Raw genomic sequence first — 21,970 nt, forward strand, 5'->3', positions numbered from 1 at the left:
GTTTCTGCATATTGGTTATTGATTTGGACACGTTAAAACTGTGTTTTGACATTGGGGATATCCCATCTAGCAACATGTCATTGAAAAGCTGTTGAAAGTAGACTTTGAAAATAAGACTATGCAACCAAATATTTCATATTTACATGTCATGTAACATTTAGTAATCATAATTATTTATGCAACCAACTGAAAATTTTTGCAGTCAAAAAGTTTTGTGTTTTGCATTTAGCCAGTCCGTTGCCATTTATTTTGACTGCACGTTTTTCCGTATTGGAGATGAGTTTTGTTTGGGCTCGTTCCAAGGGGACGAGAGTTCTAGAAGCTAGAAGGGTTTTTCTTTTGTTTGCCTCTTCTTGGGCAGATTTAGTGGGTCTCATGGTGGGTGTCTTTTAGGTCCCAGTTGTTGTTACTAGTCAACTTTCAGTGGACACTTACCGCGCAAAACTGCAAGATTATGTTTCATACTTTTATTGCATCAAATGGTTGTTTTATGCAACAGAATAGAGGGTTCTTAGAACTATTGTGTCTGTGTTCTACTGAGGATGGGCCTCTGGGAGAAAACACTGACAGGAGATTTACAATGTCTTTTGGTTGATAAAACCTAAAGAGACTGCATTCCAGAACATGAGTTAATGTTTCTGTTCTATATGGTACCAGGGAGAGATGACCCCAGGGCCAGACCCTGGTCTCTACACAAAGAGTACTGTTTTTACAGCAGATACTGTCTGCTGAGAATTATAAGTATCTTTCATACAAATCTTAACCATGTGACCCGTTCTATACATCTGTTGTTGGTCATGTAGGTTGAAAGGGGTGAATCTTGGCTGTAAAATACCTTTGTACTTTTGTCTCGTTGCTCAACGAATCATCTGGGGTGATTCATCTCTCAACGAATCATCTGGGGGTGATTCATCTCTCAACGAATCATCTGGGGGTGATTCATCTCTCAACGAATCATCTGGGGGTGATTCATCTCAACGAATCATCTGGGGGTGATTCATCTCTCAACGAATCATCTGGGGGTGATTCATCTCTCAACGAATCATCTGGGGGTGATTCGTCGACCAGCCATCATTTATCGTAGAGCACTCAATTGATTCACTTTATCTGTGTGTTGTATTGACCTGCTGCCTTATAAGTGAATAAAGATTGATTTTAAGAATAACTCTGACTTGTGTCATAAGTTTGTCTCCTCATTTGATATTAAAGAAATTAAGAACCACATTTGGCGATGGGAATGTGAATTTTGACTTGGTGACCGCTCCTGACGACCTGGGTAAATGGTGCACGAGGGATCCCTCTAACTTGGTAGACCACACTTCGGGAACGGCGCAGATGGACCCGCCTTTGATCTGAGTGGATACCACATCTCGAATGTAGTTTTTAAAAAATAATGAGGTGAGCGAAACACACAAAGTGTAGTTTCTAGAAAAGCCTCGTAGGCTCTGTGTGTTTTCCTGTGTGAGGGGGGACCTTGGAGGTGTAAACAGGGCCGAGGCAGTAGGCTCTGAGGCTGAGTCAGCTATCTGTGCGAACTGGATGAAAACTAGTAAACACAGATTCTAGTTAAGACCATTTATGATATAGTATAAGCTAGTAAGGTGCACCTGTAGTTGTTTTAAACCTGTAATTGTTTTAAACCTGGACCCCATTTTAGAAGTATTGAAATATGTAAATGTATGAGTTACATTATCCTAGGAACTAACCATGAGATAGACAGATTTATCTAGTTGGGAGTGGACTACATTGTATTTAGTTTTGGCTAAATCGAGTTGTTCCTGTAGAAAACAATTTTGTTGAGGAGTTTGTGCTTTAATTGTTCAGTTTTCAAACTCAGTTCCTCAGCAAGCAGAATGTTTTTATTTTCTGCTGTTGTCATTGGTTGGTCGGTTCTCTCCACCTGTCCCTTCAAATCAACCAGTTATTTTTCTGTGCACTGCAATACTGAGCTGATGCCAATCGCTGATGGCGATACATCAGGGCTAATCTGGAGAGAACCTTTACCAGGCCTGTACCCAATGTTTGATTTTGGAGAGCGTTTGTCGCAATTTGTGCTGTTTTCCCCCTAATGGCACAGTTAGGTTTATATCACTGACAAGGACAGCGATCAATCCTTTTATGGGTGAGGGTTCACTAATTAGCGGGGAGCTTGTGCATTATTAACAAATTAGGAAAATGTTACCCTTTTTTTGTTTAAAGTTTGAATTTTGGGTCGTTGGAAGCTGCATGATGATTTAATTATATTTGAAGACGTTAATGACCCATCAATACTGGATCAGTAATGTAGGAGTTGGACGTGAATGAATTTGAAAACGCAAAGTTAATTGATTAATCAAACCTGTATAGGCTATTTGGAAATTAAACTTTAATTAACCTGATAGCATTGCTGTATCTTGGTTAATGTGGAAAAGTTTAAATTGTCTCATTTGTAGAATCAAATCAATTTGGATATTATTCAAAAGATCCACCTGAAAAGATTTGTTTGGCAATTTTAACTCCTTAGTTAAATTGAAAGAGACAACGATATCCAATCAGTGGAGATTGGCTGGCTATCGGAAGAGTAACCACTTGTTGGAACTGTGGGACAACGTTGGGCCTCAATGGAATTTTTATTTAAACAAAAAATTAGATTATTTACCACCTGGGGTCACTTATCCCTGAGGGCTGAAACCACATGGGATTCCTGCGAAGGTGGGACTTCCATCAATACTGGATCAGTAATGTGGGAGTTGGACTCAATGCTTGGAAAAGCAAATTTAATTGAATAATCAATGTTAATGATAATTTAAACCTGTATAGGCTATTTGTTAACCTTAAAACGTATCTATATTTAGGTTAATAATGTGGAAAAGTTTAAATTGTCTCATTTGTAGAAACGAATCAGCTTGGATATTATAAAACAATCCACCTGAAAAGGTAAGTCTGGCCATTTTAACTTCTTGGTAAAATTGAATGAGAATGATATCCAATCAGTTGACATTGGTTGGATAAGATACGGTGTACCTTGTTTCAATAAACGTGAGCATACGGTTGGTGGCACATAGAAATAATGATAAAAAAACCCAGGGGTCACTGATCGCAGAAAGCTAAAATCAAACGGAAGTCCAAAGGAGGCGGAACTTCCGTTTTCCCCGGAACATGGGTGTCGCCTTCTGAACAAAGGAAAAATGGCTGCTTTCTCTTTGTTAGCGTAGCATCTCATGCTCAGCTAATCCTATTTGTAGAGGAATTGAAGAACAACATAGGATTCCCTTCAGCAAGGGAACGGTTTTACTAATAACGTCTTACGTTCAAACACTTTCGGTGTTATTTTTTGCGATATTTTACCAGAAAACAATGAAATGCACAGTTGTCTACTCACACTACTGAAAACGCGAGAGACAGAGAGATAATTATCACTTGGTCAAGCTAATATCTACTCAAATTTCAATCGGCTGGCCCTATGTCCTCGCTCGAGAAATGAATAGTGATCGAGAGTACCCACTTCTGAAACGCGAGAGACAGAAAAAACACGTTTGGCCCAACGCATCTATTTGTCAAATTTCTATAATTAGTTGGATCGTTGTCCAAGTACTAGAAATTGAATCACTAACCCTACACGCTGAATTCATCAGAGAAACAACATGTAGGCACCCTCAGATCTTTTGTTCAAATGGGAACACACACTCCTCAACAATTCCTGTCTACAGCTCCAATGATGTATAACAATCTGGGTGTATAATGTAAACTGTTTTTCAATTTTATATGGCTGAATGCAACATGAAGCCCTCATTCTATCTCAGATTCCTCGCTCGGGGAATCAATATGTCATGTCTTGACTATCATCTTTTATTTTACCTTTATTTAACTAGGCAAGTCAGTTAAGAACAAATTCTTATTTAAAATGGCGGCCTAAGAACAGGGGGTTAACTGGGGGGGACCTGAACAAGGCAGTTCGGGGATTCGATCCACCAACCTTTCGGTTACAGTCCCAACGCTCTAACCAGTAGACTACCTGCCATCCCATCATTAATGAGATTACATATTTTATTAAATCGATTACCTAACGTTTAATTATAACATTATTAAATGAATCATGCAACAATTATCACAATTAACCTCGGTCCCCCTGGAAAAGTTTATTTAACGAGTTACCGTTTTCTGAATTAACTCTTAAAGATCTAAAGATCTCTTACATATCAGTCATTAATTAGTCATGAATTAATTGTTACCTTCTGTCAGTCTCATTCTCAACATCGTAAAATTCTTGGATATCTGCACGAACCCTTGTCTAAATGATGAATCAGTGATATACAAATTGGCTTAATTATTTATTGACTAATTAAATAATCAAACAGAAATACATAACACACACACACACACACAGGTTGAATTGATTACTGACATAATGCATTGAAAAGTCCCTAGTGGACTTACCCGATATGGTGGCTTGGTACACAGTGAACAGGGAGGGGCATGTAAGAAAAAGCAGGAGAAGAGACAAAGTTCAACTTTTATACAGTTGAATAATACGCTCATCATAAATATGGATATTTAGCACCCTAACAACAGCTCATTCTGATTTTAGAATGCAATGTACATATTAAGGATTGTATGTCTTTGTCATCTCGCTCTGTTAACCTCTATGGGCTAGGTGGGGCGCTTGTTATATTGTGTGTGTGTGTGTGTGCGTGCGTGTTTACTCCCTGGATGAGGAGATGTAATCTCATGTTTTGTCTACAGAAACCAACAGGAGAGATCAGAGTCAGAGATTCTCAGTGGTCAGTCTTCCCAGAGTCATCAAACAGACCTGGACTCTATATTCAGTGTATGTGGTCCTGTTATGTTCATTTGTTTTTGTTTTCCTCAAGTAAAGTTGATCTGTCAATTATTCATTATTGTGTTAATGAGAAAGCATTTATTCTCTTGCTTAAATGTACACATACATCATTTCATCCAAACTGCTTGTGCGCTTTAACGAGAGTCTGCATAGCCAGGAGCTAAAAGAAGGTTTTAATGTCTGTTTCCACTAGATTGCCTTACAAACTGACCAGACTGTCTGACCAGCACTGCATCCTACTGACAGATATCTAACCAGCCCAGAGGCTTATAGAGACATTAGACTGTCTGACTGATATATATAACCAGCCCAGAGGCTTATAGAGACATTAGACTGTCTGACCTACGCTACCCCCTACTGTGAGAGCCACGTCAGGCAGCACTATGCCGTCCCAGGAATGCAGACACACACCCTGGTTGAGGTCACTGCAGACATGGGACACAAAGGCCACCATGGCAAAGCTGGAATGACAAAGAGATATCAAGAGGTAAATTAATGTTATTTAACATTTCTGTATGGCATTGACCCCAATTTGATAAATGCTCCTATTTCATATGACATGTCGTTGTATTTCAGTTAGAGAAACTAAACTGGGAACTCTGTGTGTTTCATGTTTAGGAAAGGGAGACTGAGGAAAGGGGGAGCTTCTGTAAAAAGATGAAGATGCAAATTATTAAAGTGGAAGGAGATTCTTCTGAGGAGAACTCTAAAGAACCGTTGAGGAGGATATATGAGCTAGAGGGAAATAACAGAAACATCTATAAAGAATTGAAGAAGGAGAACTCAGAACTAAAGAAAACGTCTGAGGACTGGAAGCAGCAGAACTAATTAACATGTATAAATTATGGGTTGTGAACTAACAGGTATAAATGATGGGTTATGAACTAACAGGTATAAATGATGGGTTATGAATTAACAGGTATAAATGATGGGTTATGAATTAACAGGTATAAATGATGGGTTATGAACTAACAGGTATAAATGATGGGTTATGAATTAACAGGTATAAATGATGGGTTATGAATTAACAGGTATAAATGATGGGTTATGAATTAACAGGTATAAATGATGGGTTATGAATTAACAGGTATAAATGATGGGTTATGAATTAACAGGTATAAATGATGGGTTATGAATTAACAGGTATAAATGATGGGTTATGAATTAACAGGTATAAATGATGGGTTATGAATTAACAGGTATAAATGATGGGTTATGAATTAACAGGTATAAATGATGGGTTATGAACTAACAGGTATAAATGATGGGTTATGAATTAACAGGTATAAATGATGGGTTATGAATTAACAGATATAAATGATGAGTTATGAATTAACAGGTATAAATGATGGGTTATGAATTAACAGGTATAAATGATGGGTTATGAATTAACAGGTATAAATGATGGGTTATGAATTAACAGGTATAAATGATGGGTTATGAATTAACAGGTATAAATGATGGGTTATGAATTAACAGGTATAAATGATGGGTTATGAATTAACAGGTATAAATGATGGGTTATGAATTAACAGGTATAAATGATGGGTTATGAATTAACAGGTATAAATGATGGGTTATGAATTAACAGGTATAAATGATGGGTTATGAACTAACAGGTATAAATGATGGGTTATGAATTAACAGGTATAAATGATGGGTTATGAATTAACAGATATAAATGATGAGTTATGAATTAACAGGTATAAATGATGGGTTATGAATTAACAGGTATAAATGATGGGTTATGAATTAACAGGTATAAATGATGGGTTATGAATTAACAGGTATAAATGATGGGTAATGAACTAACAGGTATAAATGATGGGTTATGAATTAACAGGTATAAATGATGGGTTATGAATTAACAGGTATAAATGATGGGTTATGAATTAACAGGTATAAATGATGGGTTATGAATTAACAGGTATAAATGATGGGTTATGAACTAACAGGTATAAATGATGGGTTATGAACTAACAGGTATAAATGATGGGTTATGAACTAACAGGTATAAATGATGGGTTATGAACTAACAGGTATATATGATGGGTTATAAATTAACAGGTATAAATGATGGGTTATGAATTAACAGGTATAAATGATGGGTTATGAATTAACAGGTATAAATGATGGGTTATGAATTAACAGGTATAAATGATGGGTTATGAATTAACAGGTATAAATGATGGGTTATGAATTAACAGGTATAAATGATGGGTTATGAATTAACAGGTATAAATGATGGGTTATGAACTAACAGGTATAAATGATGGGTTATGAATTAACAGGTATAAATGATGGGTTATGAATTAACAGGTATAAATGATGGGTTATGAATTAACAGGTATAAATGATGGGTTATGAATTAACAGGCATAAATGATGGGTTATGAATTACCACATCCCCTGCGAGCCCAGGCATTCCAATACATTCAGGATTTCTTACGGTCCATGTGCAATGTATATGGTTACCTCTCTATCTCTTCTTTAACAAGCAGCCATGTTGTTGTCATTCCACTAGGGACCTGTTTTCAGCATTTTAAGTCTCCAGTCAATAACCGGTGCACTGGAATTATTCCTCTACACCCTTTACACATGTACTGCACTGGAATTATCCCTCTACATATGTACTGCACTGGAATTATCCCTTTACACATGTACTGTGCTGGAATTATCCCTCTACACATGTACTATACTGGAATTATCCCTCTACACATGTACTGTACTGGAATTATCCCTCTACACATGTACTATACTGGGATTATCCCTCTACACATGTACTGTACTGGAATTATCACATTGGCTGGCAGAAACTTACTGTTTTTTTTATTGGGCCATCAAAGCTGTCTCAGTGAGAGACCAGTTGATTATGGACTAACAGTCTAACAGCTTGAAGGACACAACTCATGTTATTCTGGTTAAACAGAGAGAGACCAGTTGATTAAGGAGTGGGGATTTTTTGACAATTATGAAATAATATGTCATGTTTTACTCGTACCTCAGCCAGCATTGTGAATGGTTAGGAAATAATATGTCATGTTTTACTTGTACCTCAGCCGGCATTGTGAATGGTTAGGAAATAACATGTCATGTTTTACTCGTACCTCAGCCGGCATTGTGAACGGTTAGGAAATAGTATGTCATGTTTTACTAGTACCTCAGCCAGCATTGTGAATGGTTAGGAAATAATATGTCATGTTTTACTCGTACCTCAGCCAGCATTGTGAATGGTTAGGAAATAATATGTCATGTTTTACTCGTACCTCAGCCAGCATTGTGAATGGTTAGGAAATAATATGTCATGTTTTACTCGTACCTCAGCCAGCATTGTGAATGGTTAGGAAATAATATGTCATGTTTTACTCGTACCTCAGCCAGCATTGTGAATGGTTAGGAAATAATATGTCATGTTTTACTCGTATTCTTGGCTGAGTGTCTGAACATCATGGGTTCATTCTACACACCCAGAACAGTTAGAACATCATGGGTTCATTCTACACACCCAGAACAGTTAGAACATCATGGGTTCATTCTACACACCCAGAACAGTTAGAACATCATGGGTTCATTCTACACACCCATAACAGGTAGAACATCATGGGTTCATTCTACACACCCAGAAATGTTAGAACATCATGGGTTCATTCTACACACCCAGAACAGTTAGAACATCATGGGTTCATTCTACACACCCAGAAATGTTAGAACATCATGGGTTCATTCTACACACCCAGAAATGTTAGAACATCATGGGTTCATTCTACACACCCAGAAATGTTAGAACATCATGGGTTCATTCTACACACCCAGAACAGTTAGAACATCATGGGTTCATTCTACACACCCAGAACAGTTAGAAAAGTGTGTTGATAGAGGCCTGTTCTATGTTATAGGAGTTAGGTTCTTTAACAATCTCAAGCCCAATGCCTCAGCTTAAAGAATTATATTTTACTGCACCAGCATTAGTAAGGTTTAATAGAAATTTCCCTCACAGTGCTAACAAGCTAGACGTGCTAAGGAGGTATACGTGCTAAAGTCCAACCTCAAAACATAAATGGAAAACCCAAAGCCTGTAACACCTTCCCCCTTAAGACAACAAATATATCCTATATTTTTGTTGGACAAGTTCTCACCACCAACAGAAAACAACGTCAATTTCATATTAAAATCAACTAAAATGCTTCACCTCCTGTCAACAATTAAAAACAATAAAAAAACACATTTCTAAATAATACAATTTTATTCGTTTTCTGCTTTTTCTTTCCAAAACTAATTTTGAAATAATAATCATCTACAATGCTTCACCTTCACCAATATAAACATGGTGTCTACTGGCTGTCAACAATTAAAAACAAAAAAAAAATATTTTCCCCCCCACTAGCTTCTAGAACTCTCGTCTTCCTAAAACTCACTAGCTTCTAGAACTCTCGTCTTCCTAAAACTCACTAGCTTCTAGAACTCTCGTCTTCCTAAAACTCACTAGCTTCTAGAACTCTCGTCCCCTTGGAACGAGCCCAAACAAAATTAATCTCCAATATGGAAAAACGTGCACTCAAAATAAATTGTTATCCATGGCAACTCACTGGATAAACGCAAAACACAAAACTTTTTTACTGCCCACCCTTGAGACAATCAGAAACCAAGTTGTCCTTACCACGGACATGTCTGATTTCAAGAGGAAACTCCTGCAACATCCGTAGTAACTTTCCACCTCACTGCAGAGCTTCTCTCTCTTTTCAGGGTTCACTAGATAGACATGTTGTTGGATCGGGGCCCAGTCCCCAATGTCATGCTCTAGTACATTTGGGTTGGCACATCTGAGAATGAATCCTGATATTCTAAAAGCAGGGCAACAATGTCAATATAATTGTACCCAAAAATTGTCAGTTGGTTGCATAAATAATTATGATTACTAAATGTTACATGAAATGTAAATATGAAATATTTGATTGCATAGTCTACTTTCAACAGCTCTTCAATTACATGTTGCTAGATGGGATAACCCCAATGTCCAAACACAGTTTTAACGTGTCCAAATCAATAACCAATATGCAGAAACAGTTTGTGATATATTGAAAACCTAAACATAAAATGTGCTATATACACAAACATCTGCCACAATAATCATATTACTTGTATTTTTTAAAACAAGCTCCTTATAAACTGCACTTGTTTTGACAAGTAGCAATAAATCACTGATATCGATTAGGGGGGGAAATCAGGTGGTACGTGATGTTGAAACTAACAACTAAACAAAAACATGGAAATGGGAGCTATATTTCACCTCACTGGTTAGAGGACAACCTGCAGAAGACAGTCAACTACATTTTGGAATGATGCATTTAAATGTAGGGGTCACTGAACAAAGGAACACAACACTTATTTGTCATAACTCATCGATATCATGTTGAAATCATTTGTGTGACAGAAGGGAGATGAGGTTGCACGTCCTGTTAAAACTAACAGCTCAAAAACCACACAGAATCTGGGAATAATGTGTACATCACTGGTTAGAGGAGAATTTGTAGAAAACAGCTAGCTAAATTTTGAAGTGTTGCATTTTGATTCCAGTGCGTAACCAACATGGTAAGTGTAACACATCTCTTTTTTTGTTAGTCACTTTTTATTAAATCTCATAAATAGTAACTCTTCCATTTCAGAGCCTGGATTTTCCCCCTGAGGCTAATATCCATATCATGCTGAAATCAATAGAACAGGGGACAAACGTTTAGGGTTCTACATTGTGACATCATTAAAATACTCCTACTACAATGTTTAAACATTCTACATTGTGACATTAATTCATTGATATCATGAAACAACTCCTTCATGTATGTACTTCTATCAGATTATCTCTAGTCACAGCTATAAGATTTCTCTCCTGTGTGTATTCTCTGGTGCACTGTCAGATCTGTATATTTTACAAAACTCTTCCCACATTGACCACAGCTATAAGATTTCTCTCCTGTCTGTGTGATCTGGTGTTGAGTCAGAGTGATATACCTAGCAAAAATCTTCCCACATTGACCACAACTATAAGATTTCTCTCCTGTGTGTATTCTCTGGTGTGATACCAGATCTCCAGATCAACCAAAACTCATCCCACATTGAACACAGCTATAAGATTTCTCTCCTGTGTGTATTCTCTTGTGTGATACCAGATCTCCAGATCGACCAAAACTCTTCCCACATTGAACACAGCTATAAGGTTTATCTCCTGTGTGTGTTCTCTGGTGTGATATCAGGTTGTTTGATTGAGCAAAACTCTTCCCACATTGAACACAGCTATAAGGTTTCTCTCCTGTGTGTGTTCTCTGGTGTGATACAAGATGCCAAGATCAACCAAAACTCATCCCACATTGAACACAGCTATAAGATTTCTCTCCTGTGTGTATTCTCTGGTGTGAAACCAGATGGCCAGACTGACCAAACCTCTTCCCACATTGACCACAGCTATAAGATTTCTCCCCTGTGTGGATTCTCTGATGAATTTTAATGCCTGATGGGGAGGTGAATCTCTTCCCACAGTCAGAGCAGCAGTGAGTTTTCTTCCTTGTGGGTCTCTGCAGGTGTTTATTGAGGTGTTCTGATCTGGAGAGACTCTTCTCTGCCTCGTCAGCATCATGAGGTTGTTGAGGCTCCCCAGAGGATCCACGATAGTCACGTATCTCTCCTGTGTGAACAACAAAGTCAGACAGATGATTAAAGGCCCACAACAGCGGTAATCCACTGTAAAAGGTGATGCCAACAGCGTAGCCATGATGTTATACAACAATTGACGTCTGTAATGAATGTTAAAATTATTTAACAATTGTCTTAAAATGAGCAAGAAGAGTCATATTTAGTCTTGTTTTCACATTAGTAGTAACATTCATGATTGTAGGCTAGAAATGAGATATTCATGTTGTTGAAACTCTAAGCAGTGTGCCAGACAACTTTTGTTCTCCAATATAGGCCCCTTTCTGTGTTTGCTAAAATTGCGGCACGAGGGCAATTTGATTGCAGAAACTCCTCCCTGCTACTAATGAGGAAACCGATAGTTATGGATGTACTATATCTACCTGGAGCAAAAATAGTGAGCAAAGATTTTAGTTTTTCACAATGTATTCTGAATGTGAATGGGGGAAAACTCAGGGGATTAAGGAGTAGTGTATCTATAATTCTTTAAATAATTGTTATATATTTTGTCAAGGTTTATGATGAGTATTTCTGTAATATTGCTCATTGTGCTCATTTACCGGAAGTTTTGGAGGCAAAATATTTCTGAACGTCACGCGCCAATGTAAAATGGGGTTTTTGGATATAAATATGAACTTGATCGAACAAAACATGCATGTATTGTGTAACATGATGTCCTAGGAGTGTCATCTGATGAAGATCGTCAAAGGTTAGTGCTTCATTTTAGCTGTATTTCTGCTTTTTGTGACGCCTCTCCATGCTAGGAAAATGGCTGTGTAGCTTTTCTTGTTTAGGTGGTGTCCTAACATAATCTAATGTTTTGCTTTCGCCGTAAAGCCTTTTTGAAATCGGACACTGTGGTTGGATTAAGGATAATCTTATCTTTACAATGGTGTATAATACTTGTATGTGTGAAAAATTTGAATTATGAGATTTTTGTAGTTTTGAATTTGGCACCCTGGCTGTTGTCAAATCGAATCCCGGTAACGGGATCCGAGCGGGTAGGATCCTGTTAGGGCTAGGGGGCACTATTTTCATGACCGGGTGAAAATAAATAAATATATAATAAATATAATAATAAATAAAGTACCCGATTTAATCTGGTTACTACTCTTGCCCAGAAACTAGAATATGCATAGTATATTTGGATAGAAAACACTCTAGTTTCTAAAACTGTTTGAATGGTGTCTGTGAGTATAACATAACTCATATGGCAGGCCAAAACCTGAGAAGATTCCATACAGGAAGTGGCCTGTCTGACAATTTCTGGTGCTTCTTTTGCCTATCTATCAAAAATACAGTATCTCTGCTGTAACGTGACAATTTCTAAGGCTTCCATAGGCTCTCTGAAGGCGCCAGAAAGTGGAATGGGATCTCTGCTGTCTCTGGGCTAGGTACAGGAGCGCTGTTTGTGAGGGGTCAGGCTGGTGGCTCAGAGACAGGAGATGCGCAGCCACGAGAGTACTCCATGTTTTTCTTCACCAGTTTGAATGAATACAATATCGTCTGGTTGGAATATTATCGCTATTTTACGAGGAAAATCGCATAAAAATTGATTTTAAATAGCGTTAGACATGCTTCTAAGTACGGTAAAGGAACATTTTGAATTTTTTTGTCGCGAAATGCTCCCGCGCGTCACCCTTCGGATAGTTACCTGAACGCACGAACAAAACGGAGCACTAACCTTTGATGATCTTCATCAGATGACACACCTAGGACATTATGTTATACAATACATGCATGTTTTGTTCAATCAAGTTCATATTTATATCAAAAACCAGCTTTTTCACGTTAGCATGTGACATTCAGAACAAGCATACCCCCCGCAAACCTCCGGTGAATTTACTAAATTACTCACGATAAACGTTCACAAAAAACAGAACAATTATTTTAAGAATTATAGATACAGATCTCCTCTATGCACTCTATGTCCGATTTTAAAATAGCTTTTCGGTGAAAGCACATTTTACAATATTCTCAGTAGATAGCCCGGCATCACAGGGCTAGCTATTTAGACACCCAGCAAGTTTAGCCTTCACCAAACTCCGATTTACTATTAGAAAAGTTTGATTACCTTTGATGTTCTTCGTCAGAATGCACTCCCAGGACTTCTACTTCAATAACAAATGTTGGTTTGGTCCAAAATAATTCATAGTTATGTTCCAACAGCGGCGTTTTGTTCGTGCGTTCAGGACACTATCCGAATGGTAAATAAGGGTCATGCGCACGGCGCATTTCGTGACAAAAGATTTCTAAATATTTCATTACCGTACTTCGAAGCGTGTCAACCGCTGTTTAAAATCAATTTTTATGCCATTTTTCTCGTAAAAAAGCGATAATATTCCGACCGGGAATCTGCAATTAGGTAAACAGCCAAAAGAAAATATATCACTGGGTCGACTCGGGCACGCGCCTAATTCCTTTGTCCTCTGATCGGCCACTTGGCAAAGGCGATAATGTGTTTCAGCCTGGGGCTGCCTCGACATCGTTCAGCTTTTTCCCGGGCTCTGAGAGCCGATGGGAGCCGTAGGAAGTGTCACGTTACAGCTAAGATCCTGACTCTTCAATAAACAGAGGCAAGAACAACAACACCTTGTCAGACAGGCCACTTCCTGCATGAAATCTTCTCAGGTTTTTGCCTGCCATATGAGTTCTGTTATACTCACAGACACCATTCAAACAGTTTTAGAAACTTTAGGGTGTTGTCTATCCAAAGCCAATAATTATATGCATATTCTAGTTACTGGGCAGGAGTAGTAACCAGATTAAATCGGGTACGTTTTTTATCCGGCCGTGCAAATACTGCCCCCTATCCCCAACAGGTTAACGAGAGTCTTATCTTTCAAATGGTGTAAAATAGCCATATGTTTGAGAAAATTGAATTGTGGTATTTTCGTGGTATTGTAGTTGGTTTTGTATTTCGTGCGGTGCGATGCCATTGGCAGTTGGCTAGGGGTTCTGCAGGCGGAACGGGGTTCCCCTAGCGGAATGTCTGTCCATAAGAGGTTAATGAATAAATAAAAAAAAGTGTTTTATGACAAACAATATTTTACAAATCCGTCAAGGCACCAACTTTGAGAAGGGTTTAAACAAAGGTTTCAAAACAATTCATGAATGTAACTGAATTTAGGTATGTTTCACCAACACTTTACAAGTGTTAAGCCAAGATGTCTTAACTTCTTGACGAGGTTGCTAGGTGTTGGGTTACGGTTGCTACAATAGCTTTCTCTATGAATTTAAGAGTGGTTACATTTCTCCTTCCCCCATCCCTCAGCTGTTTACCAAACCAAGTCACTGGGCAGCCATTTTGTTTCTGTTTAAAACCTAGGTTGTCCCTTTAAAAAAGCCACACAATCAATCAATCAATCTGCAGTTCAAACAACAACAAAGCTGTAATTCCACCACTGTTTTGGTTATAAGATGATGATGATGATGGAGAAATGTAACTACTCTCAAATTCATAGACAGACCTATGGATGCAAGGACTGACCATCCATAATATCAACATTATAGTTTTAACCATGTTGAGGCTATACAGTGTTGATTTACATTGTTTCTAAACATTGGAGTAAAAAAAGCTTATTTGGGGTTCTGATGGGGTACAACAGTTGAACTAAGCTCATGAGGCATGTGTTATATTCTTCAAGAATCAATGGCTATAAATAAATTATTTAAAAGTCACAATATGGATGTAGCTATTGCAGATTTCCCCTTTAACACCACACATCAGTTCAATAACTGCAGAGTTTGTGTCTCTGTATTTAAGACAGTACTTACTAGTGTTAATCAGGGCCTGTTCATCGTTAGAACCATTGGACGCCTTAAGATGCGTTTGGGAAACCGGGACCAGATCTCCAGTTTCCTCCTCTTCTTTTACTGTAACATCCTCCTCCTCTTTCACTCTGAACGCGTCTTTCTCTTCTTTCACTGTAACAGCCTCACCCTCTACTTGTTTTTGTATTGAAACAGCCTCCTCTTCCTCCTCCTCTTTGACGAGACCCCCTTTCTCCGTCCAGCAAACCTCTTCTTTAGCAGGAGGAGAGTAACTCAGTGAACTCATGGTCGGAGATGTTAGCTAGCTAGGCTAATGCTAACTTAACCAGCCCGCTAGCTGAATAATAACAACAACACCGTAAATATGAAATTAAATCTGATAACTAACTAGACGACAGAAGTGGGTTTAAAACACAGTGGCTAATATACACTAACGCGTCTAAAGAGTTTTATTGGTTCGGCTATTTTGTCTAGCAAGCTACAAAGGTGGCTGATTAACTGTTGCTGCTGTTGAAAGAAGCGTTCCGTCCACTACATTATACGTCACACCAACAGCATCGCCTTAAATTCCCAGACCGCCATCTGCTGACTGGAGTGGGTAACGCAGTTGATTAAGCCCGAAGTCCAGCGCGCTATCGACTGTGCCGCAAAAGCTCGAACGGCAGAGTCAATATCCGCGCTTATAAACCCAGGGTCGTTACAGTATTAACTTATTTCGGGAAATCTTCTAAACTACCCACAATGCACTATTTTCCAACGTCATATGTTTTATCAACTCTATGCTACCGGGTGTGTATGCCAGTGTAACGGTGTAATGAAGTTACATTTAAAACATTTATTTAACCTTTATTTAACCAGGCAAACCAGCTAAGGACAAATTCTTATTTACAATAACGGACCCGTGTCTGTAGTTTTGAACCCGGGTCTGTAGTGATGCCTCTAGCACTGAGATGCAGAACCTTAGTAAACTGCTGCTCGTGTGTTTACATTACATTCAGTGATAAAGGTGTGGGATTCTGGGTAATCCACAGCAGATTTATGGAGAATTTGAAAAATTGGGTGGTCCTGTGATAGAAATGTATAAAGTTGACATTAGATCATAAAATCCACCTTTTACATCATAAATTAGCAATTTATGTTTTAGTAACTTCTGTTGTTGGTTTGGCCTCTCTTTATATGTTATTTGCCGAATCTCAGTTTTCCATGTGGGTTTTATGCAGAAGTTCCCTCTTTCAAGTTGGTAGCAAACTGGAAAATGCATCTTCTATAGGAGTGCTATTTATATCCTGATCATTCATCCTCACTGCATCTTCTTTAGGAGTGCTATTTATATCCTGATCATTCATCCACACTGCATCTTCTATAGGAGTGCTATTTATATCCTGATCATTCATCCACACTGCATCTTCTATAGGAGTGCTATTTATATGCTGATCATTCATCCACACTGCATCTTCTATAGGAGTGCTATTTATATCCTGATCATTCATCCTCACTGCATCTTCTTTAGGAGTGCTATTTATATCCTGATCATTCATCCACACTGCATCTTCTTTAGGAGTGCTATTTATATCCTGATCATTCATCCACACTGCATCTTCTATAGGAGTGCTATTTATATCCTGATCATTCATCCACACTGCATCTTCTTTAGGAGTGCTATTTATATCCTGTCGACTACTGATCATTCATCCACACTGTGTGTCTCATCAATGCAATCAATTTATGACATGTATAAAGTATATGTTTTATAAACTCATGAACATCAGTCAGTTTATTAGCCCGGTTCTGTTAGTTTAGGTGGATTATACTACTTCCAGCTACAATAGTCATTTACAACATTAACAATGTCGACACTGTTTTCTGATCAATTTGATGTTATTTTAATGGACTTTTTTTTCTTCTTTTCTTTCAAAAACAAGGACATTTCTAAGTGACCCCAAACTTTTGAACGGTAGTGTACATCTACATGATGTATTGTTACACTATGTGAGCAGTATAGACCTAGTCTGTTCATTATATACATCTACATGATGTATTGTTACACCATGTAGGAGCAGTATAGACCTAGTCTGTTCATTATATACATCTACATGATGTATTGTTACACCATGTAGGAGCAGTATAGACCTAGTCTGTTCATTATATACGTCTACATGATGTATTGTTACACCATGTAGGAGCAGTATAGACCTAGTCTGTTCATTATATACATCTACATGATGTATTGTTACACCATGTAGGAGCAGTATAGACCTAGTCTGTTCATTATATACATCTACATGATGTATTGAAACACCATGTAGGAGCAGTATAGACCTAGTCTGTTCATTATATACATCTACATGATGTATTGTTACACCATGTAGGAGCAGTATAGACCTAGTCTGTTCATTATATACATCTACATGATGTATTGTTACACCATGTAGGAGCAGTATAGACCTAGTCTGTTCATTATATACATCTACATGATGTATTGGTACACCATGTAGGAGCAGTATAGACCTAGTCTGTTCATTATATACATCTACATGATGTATTGTAACACCATGTAGGAGCGGTATAGACCTAGTCTGTTCATTATATACATCTACATGATGTATTGTTACACCACGTAGGAGCAGTATAGACCTAGTCTGTTCATTATATACATCTACATGATGTATTGTTACACCATGTAGGAGCAGTATAGACCTAGTCTGTTCATTATATACATCTACATGATGTATTGTTACACCATGTAGGAGCAGTATAGACCTAGTCTGTTCATTATATACATCTACATGATGTATTGTTACACCATGTAGCAGCAGTATGGAGGTCAGTGGGGGACAAAATTGTTGACACCCTTGATAAAGATGAGTATGTAAATCAAATACTGAGGTATATTGTATGTAAAAAATAAAAAAAGGGAAATTATATTATTTTATACTAATACAATTGCTCAGAGAAAGAGATTTAGTTTAACATGTAATTCTCAAAAGGTAGGGGTCTGAATTATTGCTACCCATGTTTTCAATACTCCAGCACCCTTCCCTTGGGAGGATAATGACACTGAAATGTTTTATGAGATTAGAGAACACATTGGGTGGGATCTTAGACCCTTCCTCCATACAGAATCTCTCCATGTCCTTGATTTATTTAGTCTGCGCTTATGGACTGCCCTGTTCAATTCAAACCAAAGGATTTCAATGGAGTTCAAGTCCGAAGACTGAGATGGCCATTGAAAATGTGGATTATTGTGCCCAATTAACCATTTCTTTGTGGATATTGATGTGTCTTGCTGGAAGATCCACTTATGGCCAAGTTTCAGCCTCCTAGCAGAGAGGTAACCATGGTTTGGGCTAAAATATCCTGGTAGTGGGTAAAGTTGATTTATTTATTTCATACAGTAATTTTTGCTCATCTTTATCAAGGGTATCAATAACTAGGTGCTTATTTTGATATCTAGTCATTTGCTTCTTAATCAGAAATACAGATGTGAAGTAGAGGTTAAGTTTGTTTTAAATTTTCATAAAAAATCTGAACTAATCAAACAACACTTGTTGCTCTTTGTACGTGTTGATATAATATTCATATTTAATGGAGAGAAAAAAAAAGTTTCCCTAAACTGCTTTATAATATTATAATTCAATGAAGAAGAAAAAAAGTTTTCCCTCCTCAACTGCGTTTCCTCCCTCCAGACAGCAGATGGCGATATGTGTCTTTCAGGCGATGTTTCTAGTATGACGTATAATCTAGTGGACGGAACGCTTCTTCAACAACTGCAGCCACCTCGGTAGCTCGCTAGCCAACAAAGTCGGAACATTCAAGCTCTTTAGACAATTTCGTGGTTTATTTTCTACTATGATTTAAACATACTTATGTGGAAACAACTAGCTACCCCATTTAATTTCATATTTACATTGTAGGTCAACTAGCTGGCTGGTTAAGTTAGCACTAGTCTAGTCGCTAATGCTAACTAGCTATTATCCCCGACCATGAGTTCACTAAGCTACTCTCCTCCTGCTAAAGAGGAGGCCTGCTGGACGGAGAAAGAGGGAGTGTGGCTGAACGTTGTCGTGAAAGAGGAGAAGGAAGAGGAGGATGTCACAGTAAAACAAGAAGTAGAGGGTGAGGCTGTTACAGTGAAAGAAGAAGATAAAGACGTTACAGAGAAAGACGCCTTCAGAGTGAAAGAGGAGGAGGATGTTACTGTGAAAGAAGAGGAGGAAGATGCAGTTTTTGGAGTGGAGGATGAAGTGAAAGAAGATTTAGACGTGTTTGGAATGAAGGATGAAGAGGGGGAGATTACTGTCACATTAGAGGAGGACGAAGAAGAGAAGACTGGAGAACTGATTAACACCAGTAAATACAGTGAGTACTATCTAATAAAACAGGGACATTGATCTGATTAACACCAGTAAATACAGTGAGTACCATCTAATAAAACAGGGACATTGATCTGATTAACACCAGTAAATACAGTGAGTACTATCTAATAAAACAGGGACATTGATCTGATTAACACCAGTAAATACAGTGAGTACTATCTTATAAAACAGGGACATTGATCTGATTAACACCAGTAAATACAGTGAGTACTATCTAATAAAACAGGGACATTGATCTGATTAACACCAGTAAATACAGTGAGTACTATCTTATAAAACAGGGACATTGATCTGATTAACACCAGTAAATACAGTGAGTACTATCTTATAAAACAGGGACATTGATCTGATTAACACCAGTAAATACAGTGAGTACTATCTTATAAAACAGGGACACAAACTCTGCAGTTGTTAAACTAATGTGTGATTTTTAAAAGGGCACACTCATGTTTTTGTACTGTGTGAATTGTTCATGACGTCCTCCAGGGATTTTTAAACTTTTCCTGTTGAAAAGTGATATAAATACAGTAAAGTATAAACACACTAAAAGGAAACAAATAAATGTTTTGAGCAAAATAGTGTTTTTTTAGACAACTGCAAACTAGAAGGAGTGAGTGACTGATCTTCATGTGAATATTCATTATTCTTTTTAAAATCCTTCCTGTTCTGTCAAGTTGGTTGTTGATCATTGCTAGAAAGCCATTTTCAAGTCTTACCATAGACTTTCAAGACAATTTAAGTCCAAACTGTAACTAGGCCACTCAGGAACATTCAATGTCATCTTGGTCAGCTCCTCCAGTGTAGATTTGGCCTTGTGGTTTAGGTTATTGTCCTGTTAGGACAGTTTTTTGTATTCAGATCTCTGAAATGCTCTCTACCTACGTAACATTTAGTGTCTCCTTATATTACGCTGGGAAAACAGTTTTCATGGGCACAGAAATCTTAAATAATTTCAGAGTTTGCTAAATCCAATGGTTCTAACCGAGAGTCACCTTAACTTTATTGACAACACCCAAATGGATACTGTCATTAACGTCGTTCTTCAATAATTACACATAATTCTTAATACTGTAGCTGTTTAGTTACAGTCACATGTTCAACTATCATCAGCTGATCCAGGAAATCATTTTCTGAATGACAGTCACATGACAAACATCATGACATGCAACAACAACCAAAGTGCTTCTTCATTCATTACTCTGGTAAAGACAGTTATGCCGTGCTCCACATTGGATCCAACATCCCTAACAAATTGATGTTTATAATGTGTTATTGTTTACTTGATTTACAGTAGGGTCTCATTAGTCTGTTTGGACACAGAGATACTTAGCTCATAATGTGTAGAGAACTGTTCCTTGATGGATAGGCTATTGCACAACACACAGAGCTATTTTCCTTTATTCAGGACATTTAGAATGACAACCCATTACAGAGTAGCCTAGTGGGATTATTCACAAAATTATCTGGTGATCAGGTTATGAAATGTCATGACAAAGACATTTTAGTTTCCATGTTTCACCTGAAATATTTAATGATTTATAGTCCTAGGTCTATGTTATTGTTAGGTGAAGTTATGGGTCCTACAGTAGGTCTATGTTGTTGTTAGGTGAAGTTATGGGTCCTACAGTAGGTCTATGTTGTTGTTAGGTGAAGTTATGGGTCCTACAGTAGGTCTATGTTATTGTTAGGTGAAGTTATGGGTCCTACAGTAGGTCTATGTTATTGTTAGGTGACGTTATGGGCCAATTTGGGTACATTTATTTTACAAACGCTCATTGACAGACTGGTAGCAAAGCTAGTCAAGGAGCATTTTACTGGTTGAAGTGTTTTTTTTAAAGTATAAAGCAGTTGATTTGCGACAACACATATTATATTAAGCAGGACATTCAAATGAGCCTAACAATTATAATCCAAAGTAGTGTGAAATGTACTCATAAGCAACCTGGAAATGGAGGCTGTTTTTGCTGGCAGCCTGTAAGTTTCCCCACTGTGGTGAATTAGTGAATAGACAACAGAGCTTCATGTTTCCTTGAGTAGCATCCTGATCTTTCATTCAGAATACATCCATAACTAGTGGTTTCCTCATTACCAGATATACTACATCCATAACTAGTGGTTTCCTCATTACCAGATATACTACATCCATAACTAGTGGTTTCCTCATTACCAGATATACTACATCCATAACTACTGGTTTCCTCATTACCAGATATACTACATCCATAACTAGGGGTTTCCTCATGACCAGATATACTACATCCATAACTAGTGGTTTCCTCATTACCAGATATACTACATCCATAACTAGTGGTTTCCTCATT

The sequence above is a fragment of the Salmo trutta genome, unplaced genomic scaffold (genome assembly GCF_901001165.1).
Source record: "Salmo trutta unplaced genomic scaffold, fSalTru1.1, whole genome shotgun sequence".
In the NCBI taxonomy this organism is placed as follows: domain Eukaryota; kingdom Metazoa; phylum Chordata; class Actinopteri; order Salmoniformes; family Salmonidae; genus Salmo; species Salmo trutta.